This window comes from Cupressus sempervirens, chromosome 6 (assembly GCF_028749045.1).
Source record: "Cupressus sempervirens isolate cs-2001-9-10 chromosome 6, ASM2874904v1, whole genome shotgun sequence".
Taxonomy (NCBI): domain Eukaryota; kingdom Viridiplantae; phylum Streptophyta; class Pinopsida; order Cupressales; family Cupressaceae; genus Cupressus; species Cupressus sempervirens.
This window is the reverse complement of record NC_143123.1, coordinates 560,297,070-560,323,918: the sequence shown is the minus strand read 5'-3', so window position 1 is coordinate 560,323,918 and position 26,849 is coordinate 560,297,070.

Below are 26,849 nucleotides of genomic sequence, written 5' to 3'. Positions count from 1 at the left end.
AAGAGGAGGAAACTAAAGGTTCTAAGGGAGAAGAAGTTAAGGAAGCACCTAATCCTACTGAGCCAAAGAAGAGGAAGGCTAAAGCACAACTAGTGGAAAGGGAAAAGAAGATTGTCAAACCTAGCCCAGCCAAGCTCATTGCTCCTATTACTAGAGCCAATGCACATGCTACAACTCAAAATGCCAAGGAAAAGACAAAGAAAACAAAGAAATGTAGCCAAGACCAGAAAAGACAAGGAAGAAAGTATGTGGTACAACTAGATTCTGATGAAGAAAGGATAGAATCAGATGAAACCAACCAATTTAAAGTTGTAAGTCACAATCCCCTATCTGATCTTGAAAATTTATGTGAAAATATCAAAAGTAATACAGATTTATCTAGTTTGAAACATATTGATTTTGATAAACTTGGAAAAGAAGAGAAAAATCAAGTGGAAGAGGCATTTTATGCCATGATGTCTAAGTTTGAAAACACTACACCAACATTTTTATATGATATTGTTGAGAAAAAATGGCATTATTGTCTAAATTTGGAAAAAGAAATCAGGGAAACAACATTAGCTCAAGTGATGCCAAAGTTGAAAAAGGGAAAGAATGCTAAGGCTATCAAGAGATATGTAGTTAGGTTTACACCTAAATATAGGGCCTTCAACATTCTTCAAAATAACATTGAAAATGTGGTCAAGAAATCAACTCAAATATGGAAACTTATCTATGGGTTGACCACTATGAAACAAGAAGAAGCTGACCCTCTAGAAGGTAAATAAAATAATAAGGATGATGACAAAAATGATGGCAAGGAAGATGATAAGAAACATAATAGATTTGGGGAATAAATATAAAAGAAAGATGGTGACAAGGCAACAACAAGATGAACAAAGTGTGTAGGACACAAATGCCAAGTGTCAGTCCCCCTCATCACACAAGTGTAACAAATGAGACTATAACTATAAAGGATATTTTTAATGCGTCAACTTAGAACATCAATCCACTTACTCCAAAAGAATTGAAGAAGGTTCTAGACCAATCTACACTCCAAGCTAAACTCTATGAAAATATAGTTTTGGTTAGTGTAGAAGAATTGCAAGAGGTAGTAATTGAGGTCATAAGGGAAAAGGTGAATCCACTAGAACCACCTTTATTCATCCCTTTAATTAATAATGTACAACCTTTGGTTCAAACAATAGTAGATATATCTACCAAGGTTGATAAAAGTGTTGAAATTGATACTATTGTAGAGAAGTAGGTAGAAGAAAAAGGTACAACTATAGGTCAACAACTAGAAAATAGGACATATAGATTCATCTATACCTAAACCATAGGAACAAGGTGCTATTCAACTTATATTAATAGATCAAGGAAAGCCTAAAGAGTATAAGTTAACACCTAAGGTAAAGGAACAAGAAGCCATCCAAGCACTGGTAACTCTACTAGCATCTGACACTCCTTTTACATAGGTCCTTCAGAAGTTGAGTGCGGAAGCCATTCCATTACAAATTTCAGTGCCAAGCCCTAGCTCATCAAAGGTTGATAAGGTAATTCACTACGGAGAAATAATCATTGATGAAGAAATTGTGATTCCAAAATTTGACTATGACACTATGACACTGGAGAAAATAAGCATTTTTCAATAGGCCTTAGAAAAGAAAAAGCATCAAGAAATGCTTAGGAGAGAACATAGGTAGAAACAAGCACTCTATGATATAAAGGACATCCTTTTGGATGCAATTAGCCTACCATCTCCTAAAGAGACCAAGCTACTCATACAACAACTGATCGATATAGTGGAAAAGGTCACAAATGAAGACCTTGATACAAATGCAAAACTTTTAGAATGGTATGAAAAGAAATTTCAAGGAAAGGTAAATGAGAAAATATCAAGTGAAATAGCACTACAGCAAGTTTCTTTGGCAACAAAGGTTGAGGATGTGAAGAAGGTAATTGAGAATATATTCTCACTGTACACAAAATTATGCAACCCAACACTCTTGACCCAAGAGACCAAAAGCCACATTTTGAGTCTAGAAGGAAAAATATCTACATTAGGTACAAGCCTACCTTCAAATCTAGCTCAGAGTGAGAAGCATTTTAGAACATTGCTTCAGGCACAAAGTTAGTTAGTTGTCATAATAGTAGATGAGGCTAATATTAGAGCCAAATTGATAAGCATTCAGGTTATCCTTACCCCTCATATGGAGATAGTACACAAGGAGCTAGGGTATGTTGAGACTTTACTAAAGAAATACCTTAATCTTTCTACTCTAGATGGCCTAGTGCACCTTACTACCGAGGTGGAAATCCAAATCAAGTTATTAAATATTTCATGTAATAACTGGGATGTACCTCTAAGGATAATAATGGATGTCCAAAAATCATTTGGACAAACACACAATAGGTGTATAACACAATTGGCATAAGTATCAAAAAGGGAGAGATATAACAAAGGGAGAGAAATATAATATGGGGAGATATAATACAGGGGAGAATAAAAGAAAGGAAAAGAGAGATATAATAAAGGGGGAGTCTAGTAACATAATGACATCATTGAGGTGATATACATTTTTAGAGAGAAAGTAGCAAATAGATATAGATACTAGCTAAGAAAGGGCATATTAGATGAAAGAGTATCAGATATAGTGCATTGAATTCCAAGAGAGCATAGATTTTGGATACAAATCAAACACATTAACTCAGGGGGAGTTATCAATTTTAAGGTATACAGGTTATTGTAAATTTTTTTAAATTTTGAAGTTTTATATATAAGCCAAGCCATGGATATGTTATGCTCAAGAAGATTAAGATTGATTATGTATATTCAAGTGTTTTTGACACTCATGTGAACGGGGAGATTGTTGTTCTCAATTTGGTTTTGACAAGTAAGTGTCAACACACTTAACCTATTTACTCAGTTCGTATCGAACTAGTAATACATGTTGAGTACAACATGTAAATATTAGACCATGTCAAGTTGCAATGAGTGTCGAGTCACTGATGTGCCAAGAAAATAGACCATACCAAGTGATTTAGAAGCCACGTTAATAGTGGATTCGAGTACTATAGGTGTTGAGTCAGTGTATATAGAATAGTGCATGCCAAGCATCAAAGACTTCATATTTTGAGTGATACAGTTTTGACATATCTATTTTTAATGGCACAAACAACTATGTAAACCATTTTTGACATAACTCAAGGATAGATTACAATCTTTTGTAGATAAGGAGGAATCTATATGTAGATTCCCTATGCAATTTCATGTAACCAATTAGATAAAGGGAAGGTTGAAGTGGCAATATGGATGAATCTCAGTCGTAGATTCATACCTAACCCTAAGCTACCTAAGTCTTCTTAAGGAGGACAAAGCCCTAAACTCTTAATTAAATAACAAGGGGTGAATGATCAAATAAGAGGAGCAAACAAGATAGTTTGTATAGCAATCAAGGTGACTTAGAAGAAAGAGTGAGTTACAGAATCAATTAGAGAAGAATAGAGGATAGATAGAAGGATACAACATTGAGACATCACATCATGAAGGATCAATTAGACATTACATAGAGCTGATTTGTCATTAAGAAACCAAATGCCAATCATAGGATCTATGTTGAGACATTTTAATAGGTGATTTTAGTTAAATCTCTTAATAGAAAAGTTCTAACAAAATGTATGAAATCCTTTAACAGGGTGCTTACTTAATTATAAGATGAAGTCCTCTAACAAGGCACACATCTAACAGGGTGTTGAAATCCTCTAACATGGTGAGACCTAATTGTCTTTGTAAGCCTTTAATAGGGTAGACCTTTCATATGGTAGACCATGATTCATGGTTAAATCATTGTAACCTTTATTGGATAAACTTTATTACTATAGTAGTGAAGATTTGTGGGTTTCCTTCCCACCCTAGGTTTACCTTCTCTCTTGGAGGGTTTTTGTGTAATCATATCTAGTGTTATGTGTGTGAGTGCTTACATGATTTAGATGCATATGCTTTACATGTTATATTAGTTTGCATATTGAATTCATATGATGAATGAATGGTGAAAGTTTTATGGGTCCTACTTTAAACTACTGATTCATCCTACACTACCCCCCCCCACCAAAAGTTTACTCTCTTTCCCTTGTAGTTCCAGTGACTTGATGGAGAAACCTTTTGTATCACTTACTTTCTTGAAAAAGAAATCTCAAGAAAAGTGGAAAATACGTTAAAGGTGATGATTGCAATCCACTTCAATGTTATGAACAACAAAAAATTCAAATCTTTTCTTGATTTATAACTCATGCATAACATCTCACATATTCTTTACAACTATTGCCAAGGGCCTACAATAACTTCAAATCTGCATTCCAACTATTGCAACCTTCACAATACCCTCAACTTCACAATTGCACTGGTTCAGAGATATAACTTTGAATACTTTCCTAGCTTACAACAAGACAACAAGGTGGTCCAAAATTTACAAGTATTTGACAACTTACACAACAACCTTGGAATTTCACACCCTTAACAAAGTGAAATAAACTTAGATTCTTGACCCTTAGATTCATAGTAGCACTTTATGTATATTTATCTATTATTGATCTTCAAAGATAGTGCTATCAAGAATAAGGCATAACTAAGAGACACAAATCTAGTTGAGAGATGAGAAGCAACTTACAATTCCTTATTGTTGTAATAATTTCATTATGTCTCTCCCTAGTAGAGTTGCCATTTTATTAGTGACTCAGATGGCCAAAACCATACTAAAAAACAAGACTAAAATATTCAATTCACTCTAGATATTCTTGTCCTTTTAACAAGGGTTATTTTCCATAAATTCCCCAATAGAGTCACCATTTTGTTGGAGTTCTTTTCTGGTAAGGAACATATCAGATTGGTTTAAAATTGATACTAGGAACAAAAGATGGGGACAAGCCTAAGGATGAGCTAATTCCTATATTCAGCGAGGCTAAATCTTATTTCTGGGCCAACATTAATAGAGTCATCAGGACTCACTTCAATTTAGGCTCTACAAGGCCAAGGTGGGAAAACCTTAGTGACTGATCTTATTAACTTGATACTCTGCTGTACAAGATTATCCCCTGTAGAAGAAATGATCAATATTGTTCTATGATTTACTAATAAACTTCCTGATTACAGTAGCTAATTATAACCAAAGGGAAAGTAGATGAAAATAAGATTGGATCTCAACATAATCCAGGTATGCAATAGCAAAGAACATGCAACCTCTAACCTAACCAGTTGCTTATCCATTAGGAATCAACTAAACCTTAACATATAGATGGATATCTTAATAAACTCATGCTCATACATCTAATATCTCTTCAATCTTCATAATAATTCTCATACTTATTGAATATCCTCCTGGTGAAACCTGAAACCCTGTCAAGGTAAATAAGCATTTACTTGGCTCTTCATTCCAATAAAAAACCTATCTTGACATACAATCTTAAGGAATTAAAATTGATTTTAAGCTCTTTGTTGTTAAACACAAAACATTGCAGATAATAGGGGAAGGAGATGATAATTAGAATTAAACTAAGAAAAATAAAGCTCTTGTATTAATCTCATTGAAACTAATACATAATCTACATGTCAAAACTTAGAAAATAACATCAAGGAATGATTGTATAAGCTAATGCTCACAAGAAATGGTATCACAGCTCTAGAATTGGAGCCAACCTTATGGTCTCACTAGTCATAAAAATGGGAACCTTTACAAAGAGAAGAGAAGAAATATTTACAGAGGAGAAGGAGTTTCTAGAAATGCCATCTGATTCTAACATATGTCCTACTGAAATTGTCTTCATCCTAATGTTGTTGAAACTGATCATCTTCATCTACCAGTATTAAAAAATCATTAATGTTGTTGCTGAAATATCTGAAAAATATCTCCTTAAAGTAATCAAAAAAACTCTTATGAAGAAAATATCAGATACTCATCATAATATGTGTTGTAACTTCAAATTTGATCATGATTTGTCATGCTATGCTCTTGCCATGAAATTCAACTATATTATTGCCAAACACTTCATGGCTTCCAACTCCCTCTAAAACATTCAATTTTACCTTTACAGTTGCTTAAGGCACTTGATTACATCAAAATCTGATCTATTCTTGATATTACTTCATTTGAAAGCATCAAATCAACATTTTCACTGAGGATGCCTCAAAATTACAAATCTGTTTGTAGCTACTTCTAGTGAATACTTGTATAAAATTCAACTACAGAAATGGAAAATTCATCTTTTTTTTATTCCAATGGTATATTGTAGTGCATATTTTGGATAAAAATAGTGCCATTGAGGTGCATTTGATAATTTCAGGCCCCAGGCCCTAAATTGTTATTAAAATGAAAAAATTAAATGATCATATAGTTAAAACTTTACATTATATCTTTTTACTTAAAATTTTTAGACTTTTCAAGATATATATTTGTCAAATTTTGATTGGACATCTTACTTGGTAGGCCCCACCATCAAATTATATTTGAAACATTTTAATCTTCCTCTCTACGATATTATAATCCTGATCCCATCATAATTTTGTAACTCTAAATTTGACCTTTCCTGACCTTGTCATTCACTATTCCTTCATTACTTCATATTGTAACATCTTAGCATTAATTCTTTACATCCTCGATCCTACGCCAAAATCCCCTTTTTGTAGCATCATAATACCTTGTATTTAACTTTAGGTTCTTACAATATTTCATAATACCTTAAGCCTTTGACCTTCAACTCTCAACCTCATGATATGATGGTAATATCACACACCTTCACATTTTTTCCTTCTGAACATATGATGGGCTCCAAGCTAATGCCACATCACCATTCTTTTGCATTGAAGGTGAAAACATAACTAACATCACTTTCTGACTCGACCGGATGGACAACCCCCTTTCATATGCCTCCATGTCCTTTAAAAGATGACATGTCTTAAAGACACTTCATATTGGTATGCTTTGGTTTATAAAAAAAAAGTTATCCATTGCTTGCCCTATGTCGGAAAAAAGCACTAGACTAGAACTTTAGTCATCTCCCCTTGCTATGTGATACCTATGCTCCCTTTGTTGTGCTCTTCTTTTAGCATGTGGACACTCCTCTTACATGTTGAAGTGGTCTTTTATCATGGAGATCCACTTGTGTCATGCCTTGTCTCATCATTTGGTGCTTGAAAACTCTTTTTGCCTCACGCTCTTAGGCTTTGCTCCTGCCATCTTGTCCCATTTCCCTTGGTTTCATCCATTTCTCTGCTTGCTACTCCATTAAACTATAGGTTGTCTCTAGTTATGAACTTGGCATCATTCTTTGTCCACACTTCACCCTCTAAAATGAAAAAAGTCTCATTGTGATATTCTTAGAAACATGTGTCCTCATTGTCTTGAACACTCCTACATATAAAGTTTTCTTGGTATCTACTAGAGGAAATAAACTTGCGAAGCAATCATCTAATGATGCTATTCATTGTATATGGAGCTCTGGTCCAACCGTGGATTGCTACCTCTACACTTCAGATTATGGTTGCTCTATTTCTTAACATCCACCTTCAATGTGGATTGCATTCTTCCTTCCTTATGATAATAAAAAATGGTTCCTTTGCATTGGACCTCATGGTCACATATCACCCAAGCTCCAATATTATGAGGTAAATCTACTCCATCCCAGTAGCATCCTCACTAGCTCTCAACATTTCCTTGTTCTTCTTATTCAGAACCATCATCTCATTATTATGTTTGATGTAGATAACAAGGAAGTGAGATAAGCTACTCAAGATTGAGGGGTGGATGAAAAAGCTTATACTAAAACTTACTTGCCGGGTGTAAAACCTTTGGCCAATGACCCATTTATTTAGATGATTCTTTATAAAATTTACCCAACTTGTTGTCATTGCTCATAATGTTTGAAGGTGGTGACAACCATTTAATTTTATTCCAAGACCACCTTTTTACAAATAAAATAAACATTTTAAACTTGTAGACACATTTAGAATTCCATTAAACTCATACTCATCTGATGGAATTAGTTGGGCCCGAAAGTGGGTCTAGCTAAATGTTTTTCATTTTTGAACAACTAATTCCTAGAATTGATCCACTAAGATCCTCTCAAATCAAATTAAGTTAAATTTGAGCAGGAAACCATGATTTATTTAAAAACTATGATTCATTGACAGGAAGGCTTGAAAACTAGCTTTAGAAACTAATCCAAAAAAATAACTAGGCTCTAAAAACTAAAATGTTGGTTCTTTGTTGTGCTTTCTTGCACCCTATTAGATTTTTCCTCAAGAGGATCATTCAGTCAAAAGATATTGACTGTCAAAAATTTCCTAGTTAAATCTATCTATAAATAAACATGTTAGAAAACTAGAAAGTGCATTTGGTTTATGCTTTTAAAATAGGGCAAACAAATACTTGAGGGTATAAAAATTGGGAAAATAGTTGATTTCTATGAGGAGAAAATAATTCTATGATTTGGGCTCATGAAGAATAACGAGGCGATTTTGACAAGCACTCGAAGTGGGGTACTTAGAATTGTAGGATTGGAAACATCAGTAGAAAAGTGTTTTTTTGCAAATAGAATGCCTTGGGAAAGTGTGTAGATAGATTCATCAAGGTTTACAAACTAGCACACTTGAAATATTTTTAGAGTAGAATGGAGTGGTACAAACCATTTGATCTTATCAATCATAGATTTAGAGTTATAACTTCTCAAACAAGGGTACCGACCAATCTTCATTTTATGACCGTAGTAAAATATTATAAATTGCATTCAGAATCGTACTTGCAAATTGAACAAAAGGATTGGTCATAGACTCAAATCTAGAGCATAGAAAGTGTGTGACATCTAGAATGCAATAAAAAAGGAAAATTCTTAGTAGGGTCAACTAGTTCGAAGTCATAATCGGTTAAACAGGGCTTCCTAGATTTTAGGGCATTCTACATCAACATGATAGAGGTAAGTAACAAACTTTAAGGGATTCAAAACCTAGTCAAAACATATCTAAATGACTCAAAATTGAAACACAGGTTCATTGATATGTATACTAAATAATTGCAAATTGGTCAATCATGAAACATTACTAGGTACAAGATATTCAAATGCAAACTAGGCCTCCTATCACTATTTGACACTTTGGGGCAAAATGCAAAAATGAACACTGCTCAAAATGGAACTTCATAGATTGATTCAGAATGTTATTTTATCATTATAACACACATAGACATGCTGAATTCAAGGTGTTAGAAACATAAAACACCTCTTATGCCTTTAAAGGAAAGTGAAATAAACAAGCAAGAAAATGCGTTTATAGGGCTCAAAGTAACTCAAAATTTGGAAAGGTACTCAAAATGTGAATGCAAAATTGAGTCCCATCACCATCTATGAATGATTCAAAAATAATTTTGATGCGAGTCATGATTATGAAATCCAAAATTGAAAAATGTGTTCTTTAAGAATTGAAAATAGATTATATCCATTATGTAATGCCCTTGCATCAAGTAAATTCTAATTAAATGTTAATGAATTATTTTCTACTTATTGAAATCAATTTTTTTTTAAAAAAAAATTCCTCTTTGTAATAAGAAAACTTAACTATTCAACTCTAAGATGCATAGTATTCAAATATTTTATCTTTGATATGAATTTTTAAAATATTTGAAGTGACATAGAGCACTTAATTTTGGAATTTTAGATGGAGAACATTTTTAATGTGTTTCAAATTTGATTTTTTTACTTTCCCCATTGGTTTTTAAGGAAGATAAAGAATTGATGTTTATTTAAATATGAACATTATAATACAACATAGATATTTTAGCATATGCAAAAAAACCTTGACATTTTGTTTTTGACTAGTATAATTATTAAAAATAAAATCTTATTTTTCAAAAGAAAATTATCCTCTGATAAATAATTTGTAAAAGAATATAATATAATATGTTCTTTATAGAATGCCTTTTTTGTATGGTGATAAGTATTATTGTCCACCAATTCTTGCTCGGACAATGAAATGAAATCCTCTGTCACAATTTGATTTATGCCCTCAACAACAAAAATAGTTGAAAATACTAAACTTCAACAAGACTCCTGATCTTTAACTATAATCATGAGTCTATTCTCTCTCCAATCAATAGAATGTGGTAATGATTCACCATTACCATACTGATATTGATGGCTTGGAGATTTTGTTTAAGCTCCATCTCTATCAATAATTAAATGTGGGCTATTTTACTATTTTTTGTAGAATAAATTGAGAGTCTTTTATAGAGTGGCCAATATATTTATTTTGTGTTACTAATTTATTTAGGAACATTTTAGAAACTTTAGAAACATTATGGTAGATTCTTGAAACTACTAGATCCGCATGCAAAGCAATGAACATCACCTAGATCTGGTGAGTGTTAAGTGTTCCATTTATTCTCAGGATAGATGGATTCATGTCAATCAATACTCATGAAACATGGGTCAATGAGTTTGACACAAAAGTTTCATAATTAAATTGTGAGAACAATATCATTATTTGACTAGTGATGGAAAATGTCTCCTACTTAACATAGTCCAATTATTATACAGTGTACAAACCCAATATGTACAATTTGTATATTTTAGAGAGTTGATCAAATATCATTTGTAATATTTTTCCCATAATATGTTTTTTATATCATTTTATTTTGTATTTTATAATATAATTATATTAAAAAAAATATATTATTCAAATTTAGATATGTAATCATTACTAATCATAAAATAATAACAAAACTAAATATTTGAACTAAACTATTTTAAAGATTAACAAATTTAATTATGAGGTATTTATTCTAATTCAAAGAAAAAGTTTATTGTCAAGGAAAAAATCTCCATTGAGTAGTCATTGAAGTCACGAGAGTCAATTCTGATGTTTTGAATAACATTATGGATTTCCAATATAATTCAGTTGATGTAATTTCTAATTGTTGTAATGATCCTAAAAGGGCCAAAACACAAGATGCAATGGATCAAGATTGGCAAAGGTTTAAAGATGATTTCCAAATCAAGTAATAAGATTAAAAAGAAGTGTTTAGTAATGCTTAAAGATTGTCTAAGGGTCTTCTATAATAGTTAGAGATTAAAATATTCAAATCCTAATAGCTAGTTAGGAATAGGTTGGATATGAGAAAATAAGTGTTTTAGAGATATTTAACGAATGGAATTATTTGGAATTAGTTGGAAGAAGTTGTACAAAGTTTTGTAAAGAATGTAGATGACATTGAATATAGGAAAAAAATATGTTATATGAAACCAAATACCTCAAACTTCAAACATTTTCCCCCAAATTAGGGATTTTCCAAGGACATTTAGATTATGTGTTATCTATGAATTTAACTTCTCTTCATTTTATGCTACATTTTTCTTTTAGTGGAAAGTTTCTTATATGCAATTCATACTCTCTTCAACTAATCTTAAAAAATATAATCTCATTTTCCTACACTCTTTTGTTAAATTACTTTATAATCTACTATTCTTCCATTCAAACAAAATGTCATGAGCACCCACATGCATATTCTCATAAGAAACAAAACCAATTCTAAATTAATTCAAAAATGTTTACTATGACCTTCCTAACAACTAAGATAATCTATCAAAATTAATAATAAATAAAACTTTAAAATATTTATAAAATATTTATATTTGATATATTTCTTTAAAATAGAATATATTTTATATAATTAATTTCTTTTTAATTAATTAATCAAAACAAATGTTAAAATCAAATTGAAGTACTCAAAGCCCTTTTATAAATTTATTTTTTCATGAAGTGGCTATTCCCCCTTTCATCAAGATGAAAGATATGCATTGTACATAAAAAAAATTTCATTGTTGTTTAGTGCTCTAAAATACAAGTGTCTCCTTCCTTCACATTGTTGTCCTTTGTGAAAAAATTCCACCGCCCACTAAATGTAGTGTACATATCCTTAGTAATAAATTTTATTTAAAAGAGTTGATGATTACGCCCTCCTCCTCTACAAGATTTGATGCAAGACCTAATGGGGGTGGATGGACTAGATCCACAATGATAATTAAACACATAATACACAATACAAGAACTTATAGAAATTATAGAATCATTTGATTGTCTGATCCATAAAAAGAAATTACATTGTGCCTCTTTTATAGACGTCTTTGATTGTTTCCAGAACCTAACCCTATTTGGTAATCCTACAATTTCTAGAATCCTCTATTATGTCTTTACATTTCATTTGAGGGGGAAATTACATTTCGACACTCCCCACTAATTTCAACCTCAAATATTGTTACATACATATCCAAATCCTTTATTTTACCTGATGCCAAAATGCAATTTTCTAATAATCTTCATGTGTTAATTTCTTCATTAATAGTTTCTCCCAAGGTTGTGGCCTTTAATGTCTATAAACATTTTGTAAGCAATTGGTTGCCAATGATTTCCTCTTTTCATAGGATCCACTGATAATTTTGCCTCATCTGTCACAAATGTCAATAACCTTTTACCTCTTTGATGCCTTGATCTAATCTATTTCCCAATGCTACTGCATTCATTCTTACACTTGAACATTTGTACATGAATAAACCTTTGATCATTCTTGCAATTCTTTGCCAATTTGATCCATAGCTCCATCCACAATTCATTTTTGTACAACCTACAATAGAACCCTTTATGCAATCTCTATTCCAACGTGTCTTACAACAATGAGTTTTCAAGCTGTAAATATTACAAGGATGTACATCCCAAAATCTATCATTTGTATGCCATTTCCTATTATAGTGTGAACATTGCACAATCTTTATGCCTTCAATTAATTCTCTAGAACCTTTATTTATCTTTCCACCACACACGTCATATACAAGAGCTGCATATTTTTTCGTGACTATAGTCTTAATCAGATTCCTTAATCCTTGTTCATCCTTTCCTAGACCTTTACCTTTGAAACCCATTCTTTCCATAATATTCAAACCAATATTGTCATTATAATAGCTAGAAGTTATGTCAATACAATTTTCATGTTCATCATTACACTTCTTTTTTCAAACAACTTTAGCCAAATCACATTTCTCAATCCCATAATCACTCAAATCATTTGTGTCACATGATACATTACATACAAATGGTTTCACATTCAAACATTCTTTCTCTTTTTTTAGAGTAGACAATTCATTCTTTAATATGTTATTTTCCATTTCCAATTTCTTCACATTATCCTCTAAAACTTTGTTCTTTTTCTTAGCATCATCAAACAAATTTAACTTTTCTTCTAATTCTTTATTTTGCTCTCTAAGCGTGCATGTTTCCTTCACCTACCAATTATGTACTTCTGTTAACCTCATAATGGTTTTTGACATTTGAGTGCCAACACACTTAAACATATTCCACATTGGATGCCGAGTACATCATGCATGCCGAGTGATCTTCATGTGCCGAGTAGTTTTCAGATGCCGAGTATTAACAAGTGCCAAGTGTTAACAAGTGTCGAGTGTTAACAAGTGCCGAGTGTTAACAAGTGCCAAGTGGTTACAAGTATCGAGTAACATAAAGTGCCGAGCTACTTCAGGAGCTGAGTAACTCAGTATATCAACATAAGAGTTTGTAATTGCACAAACTATGATGCAAACAATTTTTACAGCGGATATAAGGTAAATCTCGAAGGATTTAATGATGAGATCGAATCTTTTTTTTTTCCTATGCAATTTGCATGCAGCCAATAAAAAAAAACTAAAGGCATGCAACTAATCAGCAAAAGATAAGTATTGAATGGAAAATAAAGATTGAATGTGGATCGTAGATCCATACCTAACCCTAAATTTTCAAATGTCTTTATAAGGAAGATGAAATTTCATTGTAAAGAGAAATGAGAAAAAGATAAGAGGTGTGAGAAGACATATAAGGGTTCGCAAGGAGTTATATTTTCAGAAGTGAGGATTATTCAAATCACAAAAAGGATCCAGATCAGAGAAAGCATAACAAGTGCCTGAAATTAGCAATGAAGGATTGTACTCAGTCAGGTTTATTGTACCTAATACTTTCTAGCAATTGTATTAGAATAAAAATCCTATGGTGATAGGTTAGCTTTACAACTATTTTGTAAGAACCTTTTTGATTAGGTGATTAAAATCCTTTAACAGGGTAACACTTCATGTTAAGTGTTTAAAAGCCTCTAACCAGGTCACTATTGATACAGTGTAAAGCCTTTAACAGGGAAAACCATCAGAAGTGGTTGAACAATATTGTTGCAGCAATTTCTGTGGGTATCATCCCCACCCCAGTTTTACCTTCTTATTCCTGGAGGGTTTTTGGGTTACCAAAATCCAGTGTTAAGTGTTATTGATGCATGTGTCTGGTTTCATGATTATTTGATATACGTACATGCATGCAATTTACTTTCAGTTAAAAGTTTAATTGACAAAAGTATCATACTTATGATTCACCCCCCCCCCTCTCATAAGTACTCTTTCCATATTTGAATATTCCAACAATTGGTATTAGAGCTAGCAAAGTTCTCACAAAGAAAAGCCTAATAGCTTGGAGGGAAAAGATCTAAAGATGGAAGCTTTCAAACTTGGAAAGATCATGGAAAATCAGGTGATAGATGTGCAACTTGCTCTGCATAGCTTGGAGGAATTCAGAAACAAATTGAGAAACTCATTAAAAAAGAGGAAGGATCTAGCCATAGCTGAAAATGATATACACTACAAGGAGATTGACACCACCAACATATTTTCCAGTGGAGACACTAAAGAGTTTGATGCAGCAATAGTAGAACTAATGGAGAAAAATAAAATTCAAGCAAAAGAAATAAGAACTCTCAAGATGGTACATGAATCACAGGCTATAATGATATGTGAAATTACTGAACAAAAGAATAGAGCAGTTGATGATAAGGTCATGATGGAAAATGACAAAAGGAATCTTGCAAACAGACTTGAAGAAAAATGTACTGAACTGACAAGGATCTCAATCATGCAGATGGATACACTCGCGCAAATGATGAACCTTCATCATGAACTTAATGTAAAGGATATTGATATCTCTACCTTGAAGATGCAAAATGAACAAATGCAGAATGAATTGAATAGAGAAAAAGAGGTAGCAGAGAATCTCAAAAAATCAAGTGAAGCAATCAAGTATTTTGAACAGCTGCTGAAATCTCCAAAATCTTCCCATGATACATCAGGACTAGGATACAACAGCACTGAAGTTGGAGAATCATCAAAGAGTGCTGAACAAAGAAGTGATAAAGGTAAGAATTCAAAACCCACTTGTTATTTCTGTAATAAGAAGGGACATACAGCTAATGTGTGCAGGAGTAGAAGATTCAATCAATCAAACATACACAAAAGTTTCTATCATAAGTGCAACATGCAAGGACATATGACACAAAATTGCAGATTCGATGTCACAAGGACTCAAAGATTTGATGGAAATTGTTATAATTGCAAAAAGTATGGACATAGGGCATTTGAATGCAGATCAAAAACTATGTAGACATTAAATCAACCAGCAAAAATAGAAGGAAATGAAAGTCATTATCATTGGGATTACAACACCAGGTACAGTTGTCACTATTGTCAAAAATATGGACACATACCACAGAACTGTATAAGAACACATTTCAAAGGAAACTACAAAAGATGGTTGAATCAAACAGCATGTTTTAGTTGTTTGAAAATTGTTCATATCAGCAGAAATTGTCCTACAAGATCAAAGGCACCCAAGACTGAAGATTGCAAAGGGAAACAAATAATTGATGTTGAGAAGATAAGAGGGAAAATGAATAAGACTTGGAAGAAGAAGGAAGGGTGCAACACATCAAGTGGAGGGATCACCTTACCCAATGAGTTAAGTGATCATACTTCATCAAACTAAGTACAAGAAGTACACAGGATTGATATACAAAGTTATATCATACATCAGTCCCAAGAAAAGGAAGTTAAGAAAAGTATAAATCTACATGAAACAAGATGCTAAGATAAAACTAAATTTTGATGCCGAACTGCCTTTGGATGCCGAGCTCCCAACAGCGACCGAGCTAAAAATTGATGCCGAGTTGGATAACTCCAATAGAAGCTGAGTAAAATGGAAATAATGGAAGCCGAGTTAAGTCAAAATTTTTTGGAAGCTGAGTTGGTAGTTGAGCATTCAATGCGATAAAATTAAGGTATATTATCGTGATTTCAATCAGTTTTTCACATCACAATCAAGAAGCAAAGGAGAAGAAAGAGAGCTGAGTGACTTCATAGCAAGAATCCACTATTTCAAGCAGATTGCAAACTCATTCAACACATTTTTCATCGATCTAAAGGTATTTTTGTTTGTGCCGAGCTACGCAGATTTATACCCATTTTTTGTATAAACCCTAGTTCGCAAAAATGGCATCAAGTTCAAAGAAAACCCAAGAAAAAGAGTCATTTGAAGTCTAGTTAGTTTCAAATGAAGTAAAGTAACCTGATTTCTGCCCTATTCCCAAAGTTGCCTATAAAAATGACCCAGCTGGAGCTCTCTCCCACATTCCCCCAAAAGTTGTTGTGGTACAAGATGTTCGCAGATGTTATAATTGCAAAATTGGTGCCATAGGAGACTTAGAAATTCATAATGCATATGATAAACTATGTGAAAACAAAGTACTAATAAATGAGTTTTCAATAGTAGAAAGAAAAGGATTGACCAAAACCCTAGCATTTTTTACTGTTTTCAAAACAGAATGGGTATGGATAATTTTGAGCCGAATACATGATGGAGCTTTTTGGTTAGAGTTATGGCCAGTAAAACTTACCAAGAAAACTGTTCATAGGGTTACTGGTATTCCAACCCTAGATCGGCCAAAGACCCTGCGAAGTGATAAAAGGGAAATAATAGAGAAAAATATAGGTGCCAAATGGAATAATAGAGGAATGAATATCGACACAGTCACAGATCCCCTACTAGATTTTGTTGTGAGAATTATTTCACACAAATTCTATCAATCAAGCAGGTTGAACAGTGTACCTTGTATAGCAGTTGATGTTGCATACAAGATAATCAAAAGAGATCACACTTATGATCTGGTAGAGCTCATGTTTCAACAAATTAATGAAAATCTGGGAGCCATAAGGAAAAACAAAGGAGCTCAATGCAAATTTGGATCAGTTTTGATGTCTATGTTCTTCTATCTGATGAAATAATTTCCTTCTATAGGGAAAGTAAAATGGAATCCAGATAAAACAATTGTTGAACAAATTAATGGATACATTGAGCAAATAGGTGAAAATTTTGATGCCCAAATGATAGGTTATTTTGAGGATTTCAAGAAATCCATGAAGCAAACATCAAGGATACCAGCTTCATTAGTAGAAAAGCATACAAATGACATATTTTTCTTAGTTGACATAGATTATACTTACATACAAGTAGTTATACCTAGAATAAGATGGCTTAGGCCACTAGGTTATGAACTTGATGTTGATCAAGCCTCTACAGCAATAACAGCTCTACTTGCAGAAGAAGCTGATAAAAATGCACCACATTTTGGAACTTATGATGTGGTAAGATAAAAAATAAACATGGAATTAAAAACTACTTCTACATTGAAGAAGAAAGATAAATTAGTCAAGAAGATCAAGAAGAAGTTTGGCAAAGAAATTGAGGTTGAGGCAGAAGAAGAAGAAGATGACAATGAGGATGAAGATGAGTAGGAACAAGGGCCAATAGAACTAACCCAAGGTCTTGGAGAAGACACAGAGGAAGGCGCAGAGGAAGAAGAAGCCAAGGAAGCACCAACTGAAGCTGAGCCAAAGAAGAGAAAGGCAACAGAACAGACTTCAGCCAATCCTAGAACGAAGAAAGCTGCCACTTCATCACCTCAAAAGCCAACAACACGAGCATCAACAAGACCCTCTACTCAAAAGGATAAAGAGGAATTTTCCAAGAAGAAACAAGTCAAGGAATCTCAAGAAGAGCTGAGGAAAAGAAGAAAGTATGTGGCTCAACCTGACACTGATGACGAAGAACAACCAAAAGAGGTAAGCAATTCATCAGTTGATACCCTATGTAAAAGGATTGCAAGTGGTGACTTGAATAATTTAAATAAAGTTGATTTTATTAAATTTAACAAAGAAGAACAAAATGAGATAGAATAAATAGTGCATGGAATGATGGTGCAGTTCAAGTACACCCCACTTGAACTAGATGGTCAATTGCCAAAGGAGCTGTCAAAAATTATAGAAGACAGATGACATTTTTGCTTAAAAATGGAAAAGGAGATGAGGGAATCAACCCTATCCAGTATATTGCTGGATTTGACTAGAGAAAAATTTAGCAAAGTAGTCAAAGGGCATAATAATAGGTTCACACCCAAATACAGGGCATTTTTTATACTTCAAAACAGAATGGAAGAGATTGTTCAAAGAACAACAAAATCGAGGAAGAATTTGTATAAAAGGATTGAAGATTTTCTTGAGGAAGAATACAAGGAAGAGATAGCCATACCAATAGAAGAGAGGAAAAAGAGAAAAGAAGAAGAAGAAAAGAGAAGAGAAGAAGAGAAGAGAGAAGAAGAAAAGATAGATGGAGAGAAGGAAAAGACACAAAAACAGGATACAATGGCAACAGCTGAACAAGAGGAGCAACTAGATCAAAGTGTGCAAGACACACAATTTCCACCCCCTAGCCCTCCACAAGAATCCATCTCACTTGTAGATACAATAAAAATTACTGATGTTCCTGATACTTCTGGTCAGAATGTCAATCCATTAATTGCAGAAGATCTGAAAAGAATTCTTGACCAGTCAACACAACAAGCAATATTATGTACAGAACTAGTATTGGTTAGTGTAGATGAGTTATAGAAACTAGTAGAAAGTAGAGTTAAATATAAGGTGAATAAATAAGAACCACCTTCTATCACAACTACTAGTAGTCAATTTGATATACCAACTAGTATAATTGATGCTGCAAGACAAAAGCAGAGTGCAGCTATAGAACAAGGAAAGGAACAAACAAGACAGACCATTACATCTGATCCTAAAGCACAAATAAAAGGTGGACTTCCACAGATAACAATAATTGATCATGGTAAATAGAAAGAGGAGGAATTAGTAAAAACCCCTAAGGAACAGGTGGCAATACAAACACTAATAAATTTGCCTACCTCGAGGACTCCTTTACACTAGCCATTACAAATTTATGTACCATCATCAAGTACTACCAGAGTGGCAAGTGTACTTCATTATGGAGACCCTGAATTAGATGAAGAGATAGTCATACCAAGTTATGACTCAAAATCAATAACCATTGATCAAATCAATGAAGTGCAGGATGCACTAAATAAAAGGAAAAGGCAAGAAATACTCAGGAAAGAGTATAAAAATAAGCAAACACTTTATGAGATCAAGGACATTTTTATGGATGCCTTCAGTTTGCAATCACCGGATGAGTCAAAGCATATCATAGAGAAATTAACAGATATTTTTGACTAGGTGACAAATGAAGACCTAGAAACCAATGCAAAACTTATGGAATGGTCAAAAAAGAAATTTCAAGGGAGAGTGAACGAGAAAATATCAAGACAAATCACACTTTCACAAGTAGAATTGGCAAAGCTTATTGATAAGGTGAAGAAGGTACTTGAGAATATATTCTCACTGTACAAAAAGTTATGTGATTTTTCATACTTCACACAAGAAACAAGCCAAAAGATACTGAGCTTGGAAAGAAACTTAAACATTTCAAGCATGCAACTACCAAGTGATCCAGCTCAAAGTGTGAAGCATTTTTCCCAATCACTTCACACAAACAAAGAAATAGTTGTATTAACAATAGATGAGGCTAATGTCAAGGCCAAAGTAATACAACTCCAGACCTCCATTACCCCACATTTAGAGATACTCCATAAAGAGCGAGTAAATGCTGAAAATGTACTTAAGAAAGATCCAAATCTTTCTACACTAGATGGACTCATTCATCTTGCTGCTGAGACTGCCATCCAGCATAAGTCACTAGAAATTGCTTTGAATAATTGGGATGCAACTCTCAGAATGATTATGGAGGCAAATAGCACATTCTTGGCCAAATATGGTCTTAACCCTTAAAAATTCTTTGACATAAGTGTCAAAAAGGGGGAGATAAATATTGATATAAAAAAGGGGGAAGTCACAAATTTTGATCAAAGTTTTCAATATTATAATGGAGTTATATAGAAAAAGGGGGAGATATAGATTAATGAGGAGAACAGATACAAAGGAGGAGCACTGATATACAGATAAGACACAATCAACTCAGGGGGAGTTACAAAATTTTTGAGGTATATACTGTAAAACTATAAGTTACAAATTTTGATCAAATTTTTCAATATGTAGATACCAATCAGATTAGTAAATATACCTATAAGATTAGTTAAGTGTTTTTGTCACTCATGTCAAAGGGGGCGATTGTTAACCTCATAATGGTTTTTGACATTTGAGTGCCAACACACTTAAACATATTCCACATTGGATGTCGAGTACATCATGCATGTCTAGTGATCTTCATGTGCCGAGTAGTTTTCAGATGCCGAGTGTTAACAAGTGCCGAGTGTTAACAAGTGCAGAGTGGTTACAAGTACCGAGTAACATAAAGTGCCGAGCTACTTCATGAGCTGAGTAACTCAGTATATCAACATAGGAGTTTGTAATTGCACAAACTATGATGCAAACAATTTTTACAGCCGACATAAGGTAAATCTCGAAGGATTTAATGATGAGATCGAATCTTTTATTTTTCCTATGCAATTTGCATGCAGCCAATAAAAAAAACTAAAGGCATGCAACCAATCCGCAAAACATAAGTATTGAACAGAAAATGAAGATTGAATGTGGATTGTAGATCCATACCTAACCCTAAATTTTCAAATGTCTTTATAAGGAAGACAAAACTTCATTGTAAAGAGCAATGAGAAAAAGATAAGAGGTGTGAGAAGACATACAAGGGTTCGCAAGGAGTTATATTTTCAGAAGTGAGGATTATTCAGATCACAAAAAGGATCCAGATCAGAGAAAGCATAACAAGTGCCTACAATCAGCAATCAAGGATTGTAATCATTCAGGTTTATTGTACCTAATACTTTCTAGCAATTGTATTAGAATAAAAATCCTATGGTGATAGGTTAGCTTTACAACTATTTTGTAAGAACCTTTTTTATTAGGTGATTAATATCCTTTAATAGGGTAACACTTCATGTTAAGTGTTTAAAAGCCTCTAACCAGGTCACTATTGATACAGTGTAAAGCTTTTAACAGGGAAGGCTTTTAACAGGGCAAACCATCAGAAGTGGTTGAACAATATTGTTGTAGTAATTTTTGTGGGTATCATCCCCACCCCAGTTTTACCTTCTTATTCTTGGAGGGTTTTTGGGTTACCAAAATCTAGTGTTAAGTGTTATTGATGCATGTGTCTGGCTTCATGATTATTTGATATACGTACATGCATGCAATTTACTTTCAGTTAAAAGTTTAATTGACAAAAGTATCATACTTATGATTCACCCCCCCCCCCCCCTCTCATAAGTACTCTTTCCATATTTAATATTCCAACAACTTCTTCCACAAATTTTAGCCTATCCTCTAGCTCTTCTATTCTCTCTTTATATTCACTAATTTCATTTAAAAGTCTACATTTTTCTTTCGACCTCTCTCTAATCATTGCAAACTTATCTATCTCTAGTTTCAATAATTTTTCTTTTAAACAATCCATCTCAAGAGACAAATTTATATTTTCTTTTAAAAATCTTTTTCTTTGTTTTCCCATTGTAATAAACTCAAATCTATCAAATGAAAATCCCAACTCCCTTTTAAAACACAAATCTGAAAACCTTTGTCACCATCAACTATTAAGATCAAAATTTACACTTACCATGATTCATATCAACATTCAATGATAGTGACTATGATCTCTTTTCATAAATTCAATGCGCTCTACAAACACTATGGTTCCTTCATAATATTCATTAAAAGTCTTCTTTCCACTAACTTTGTTGTTCTCAATAATGTGCTTTCTTGTCATCTTGCCCTCTTTCCTTCTCGTCACAGCTACTCAACATTTCCTGTGTGCTCTTCTTCAAAACAATTGTCTTTTCTATAACACAAATCAATCCTCCACAATTTAGCAACACCAACACATCTTGGCTTTGATACCAATTTGATGGGAGTGGATGGATTAGATCCACAACGATAATTAAACACATAATACACAATACATGCACTTATAGAAATTATAGAATCATAGACTGTCTAATCCATTAAAAAAAACATTACATTGTGCCTCTTTTATAGAGGTCTTTGATTGTTTTCGAAAACATCTAAATTAACAGACATAGAACAAATAGAATTTTCTAGAACTATCTAAATGTAGATGCCTTCTAGAACATAACCCTATTTAGTAATCTTGCAATTTCTACAATCCTCTATTATGCCTTTACATTTCATTTGAGGGGGAAATTACATTCCAAGAGGACTTGTCCTCCTATATAGTCCACTTTTAAAGTAGCAACTAGGCTTGTGACAAGTAGTTATGTGGCCCAGCATGCTGCTAGTTGAGAGATATTTAGATATGTAGATAGTACCTAGAAGCTCATTCTAGCTGAATTTTATTGGTGACCAATCTAGTTTTTTTTGGCACAAGCATGAGCTTGAGGAAAATCCTAGTAATTAGTATCATTAGCAGTCTTTGTAGTAAATATAATAAAATTGCTTAATATTTATAGCCAAATATTGTTTTAGATAATTAGATTTGTTTATTTTATTAAGAGAAAATGTTCCTAAATCTAAGACCATAGAAAAATATGGAAGCCAAATTGTTTTAGATGGCTGCATTAATTTATTTTACTAAGAGACAATGCACCTACATTTAAGACTATAGAAAAATATGGAAAATAGTTAAACAATAAAAATTAAAATTTATGTTTATAAGGTTAGTGAATTTATTATTCATATAAAAGGAAAATATAAATTTTCAATAAATGATTAAAATTTGAAGTTAGTTTAGGAACTTCTAATTACGATTGTTTATTGTATAGGTAGTTACTTAAAAAAAAGCAAATAGAAATAATAGTAAGTTAATATTTTTTTGAATACTATATAATATATGATTATTTTATTTTTTTAATTTATTTATTAATTAATCTTAACAAGTATTTTTGCATGTCTATGCATCCTATTAATTTAAAATTATTTTTCTAGTGTTTCTTAAGGATTACATTCACCTTAGCAAAGAAAATGCTTAAATGGAATATTTCTAGCATATGATGGAAAATGATTCTATCGTCTATGTCATGACTTGTAGAAACTGTCAAATCCATGGAAACTTCATTGATGCACTAGCTTAGGAACTCAACCCATTGACCTCACCATGATCATTTTATCAATGGGGTTTTGATTTGATTGGTGCAATCCACTCACATTCCTCCAACAGACATAAATGAATTACTACAACAACCAAATATTTTCAAAATTGGATCAAGGCAACACTAATCACAGACTATACTGACAAGAAAATCTCCTCATTTATTCTTGACCATATCATTTGTCATTTTGGTATACCTCATGTCATCTTAATGGATAATACCTTATATTTCAAAAAATAGATAGTTGACAAGTTGTGTGAAAAGTTTCACATCATCCACCACTCATCATCCATTTACTATCCCCAAGGAAATGGCCATGCAAATGCTAATAGTAAAAACATCATTGAAGTCCTCAAAAGAACTGTCAATGATACTACCAAGGATTGATACTTATGGTTAAATACTACCATATGGGCCTATAGGACAAGTAATTGAATGCCTATGAGTACCACACCCTTCTATTTAGTCTATGAAAATGAAGCAATTCTCCCTTTAGAGGTTGAAATCTCATTTCTAAGAGTCACCCTGTGTGATTTCCTATTAGATGAAGACTATAGTGGCCCATTTAGAACAACTGGAATTCCTAGAAGAACATCAATGTGTAACACATGAACATCTTAAAGTGTATTAGAATAGGTTGTCCATAGGCAACAACAAGAAGGACAAACCCCATGTCTTTCAAAATGGAGATTTAGTCCTCCATGAGAACCCTAGTAGAAAAAGGTGTGTGGGCCTATAAATGGTGTTGTATAGCATTAAAAAGGTGTTTGGGCCTATAAAAGGCTTTGGAAGGCCTAAAAAGTTGTTTGATGACCCAAAAAAATGTGCTAGGGGTTTAAAAAAATGTGATGGACTAAGAAAGGTGTGTGTGCCTCTAAAAGGTGGTAGAGCATCCTAAAAGGGCATTTGGGGCTAGCTATTGTGGTCTCTCAAATGTACTCTTACTTATTCTATGCCACTATTGGGTGGTGATGAAAGAGTGATTAATATCTATGACAATTCAAGCAATGTACAAAGTAGTAATGCATCCTCAAGCCATAGAGGTAGAATGAGGGGCTATAAGAGCTCTTTCAAGATAACATTGATATATTTGATGAAGGATGATGAATCAATCATGGTCTCTACAACATAAATAAGTCAGGAAGTCTATCTAGATTCATTTTGTTGTTTGAGGAATGAAAGGGGGAGAAAAGGAACAAAGGCGAGACCTTTTCAGCTATCTGCACTGTGTTAGATTTTCTGAAGCTCAGGGAAATGTTTCAATAGATAACTATGCTACTTCTCAATCTCTTGTAGAAAAATGGATGATCATGAAATCTCCATTTAATGAGATAATATTTTTCCATAAAATATTTAAATATATTTCAAATAGTGTGCCTCACCATTGATTTCATATAAAACCGGTCGAGGTACACAAAACTATCCTACAGGAGCAACAATTATAGATGGACACCAACTCCACACAAAATCAATGGATCATTGGATTGAAATATATAAAAATAATTGATGTAAAATCAAATAGCCTATCTGTCATGTATTTTTTATTATTTTGCCTAATTTTTGGATTGTTTGTGATATTTTTGGATTTTTTGAATTTCTTCCTCTTATAAAGTCAAATAACTTTTTTAAAATCCTCATTTTTGCCTATTATTATTTTTTTGCATATCTCAACTTAAATTTTACACTTTTTTTTCAATGATTTTAAATATTAAATATTATTTATTTACTAAGATTCGACTTAAACATACAAAATATACAACTCTAAAATACTAGAATAGTTATAACATTTTAGTATTAATATAAATTTAATAATAAAATGAAAAGATTAATAGTAAAATAGTATTATTTGCAAATATAGTAATTGTATGATAAATCATTAGAATTTATTAATATTACAATATACTACTTATGATAATATAATATTGTAAAGTAATATTAATATAATACATTTCAAGAATCATCTCTAATACTTTAATAAAATGTATAATTTTTAATTATTATATATCTAATTCTACAACATGTTAAAATATATTTAATGGTTTCTAAACATTACATGGTTATGTTTATATGTTCATTGGCATAGAGAACCAATCTTGCATTTAAGGTTTGCATTATTTTTAATACATAATATTCTAGCCTATTATACCATAAGGTCAATCCCCCTTTTTGGATACTATAAATACATCAAAAATATCTACTTGATATGATTTTTATGAGAATTCATCTAATTTCATCATAAGTGAATATTTTACTAATCTAATTACATATAAAATTCTATTACCTTTGTTGAAAAAAATTGTTTAATTGTGTAGTGTCTTTGATGTTACACAAAATGTCATATCTTTATCAACTAGTTGATGTAGTATTGAAAAAGGAAGATTGCATATGAATCAGTACAAGAGGTAAATTTGAATTCACTGAATATTGTGTTTAGCATAAGTGTCAAAAAGGGAGAATTTTCTATCATATCACATAAGTTTTACTTTAAGATGTCAACGAGGGAGAGTTTGGCTGTTGGCTGTCGTATCAAATAAATTTTGGCATAAGATGTCAAAAAGGAAGAACATGGTCTGATATCAAAGTGGAAATTTTTTCTATCAAAAGAAGATATTGAAGACAAATTTTGCTAAAGGAGGGAGAAACTAAAGGTAAAGGGAGTTCATGCTGATAGAGGGAGTTCTAAGGTTGAAAATAAGAATAAAATGAAGGATATTTTATTTGCTTTAAATTTTACTCAAAATTTTTATTGTATTATGACATGTTGTATTGCCATCAATGCCAAAGAGGGAGATAATTGAAAACAATTGGTTAATTTTGTATTATCTTTAATGTTACACAAAATGTCATATATTTTCTAGTCAGTCTATGTCAAGCTCATTTAGGTGATGAAGAAAGTTTCATGTGTCTACTGAGCATTCCAACATTTTCTAGGTTTAGAAGGTAGTGTCTACCGAGCTCACCCACACATAAAATAGAATTCATAGAAGTTGAGTATTAATTGAGCTCACTTGGACAACAAAGGAAATGTTGGATGGAACTAGTGTTAACTAAGCTCACTCGGTTACCAAGGGAACATTGTAAAGATGCAATGTTAATTGAGTTCACTTGGTTAACATAGGAAAATCATTTCTGAGTTAGTATCTACCAAGCAGGGTTGACTAACGAAGGATTTTCTTATTTTGTCATATTGAGTTTAATGGATTTTTTTGTTGGTTCTATCCAACTAAGGATGTGAATATTAGTTGTTCTAAGTTATACTAGAGATGACTTTATAATCGATAAGATATAAATATAAGGTCAAGTTGGTGATTAAAAGTGTGCAAGTGTATGGAAGAATAAAAGATGCTTAGAGGAAGAAAATTAGAAGGATAAGGAGAATATCCTTGAGGAATTGAAAAGATACATTTGATTAGGAAGGATCAAGTATTCAAGCCAGAATTGAGATCTATAATTAGCAATTTAGATGCATCAAAAATCAGGTCATCTCAGCGTTAATCT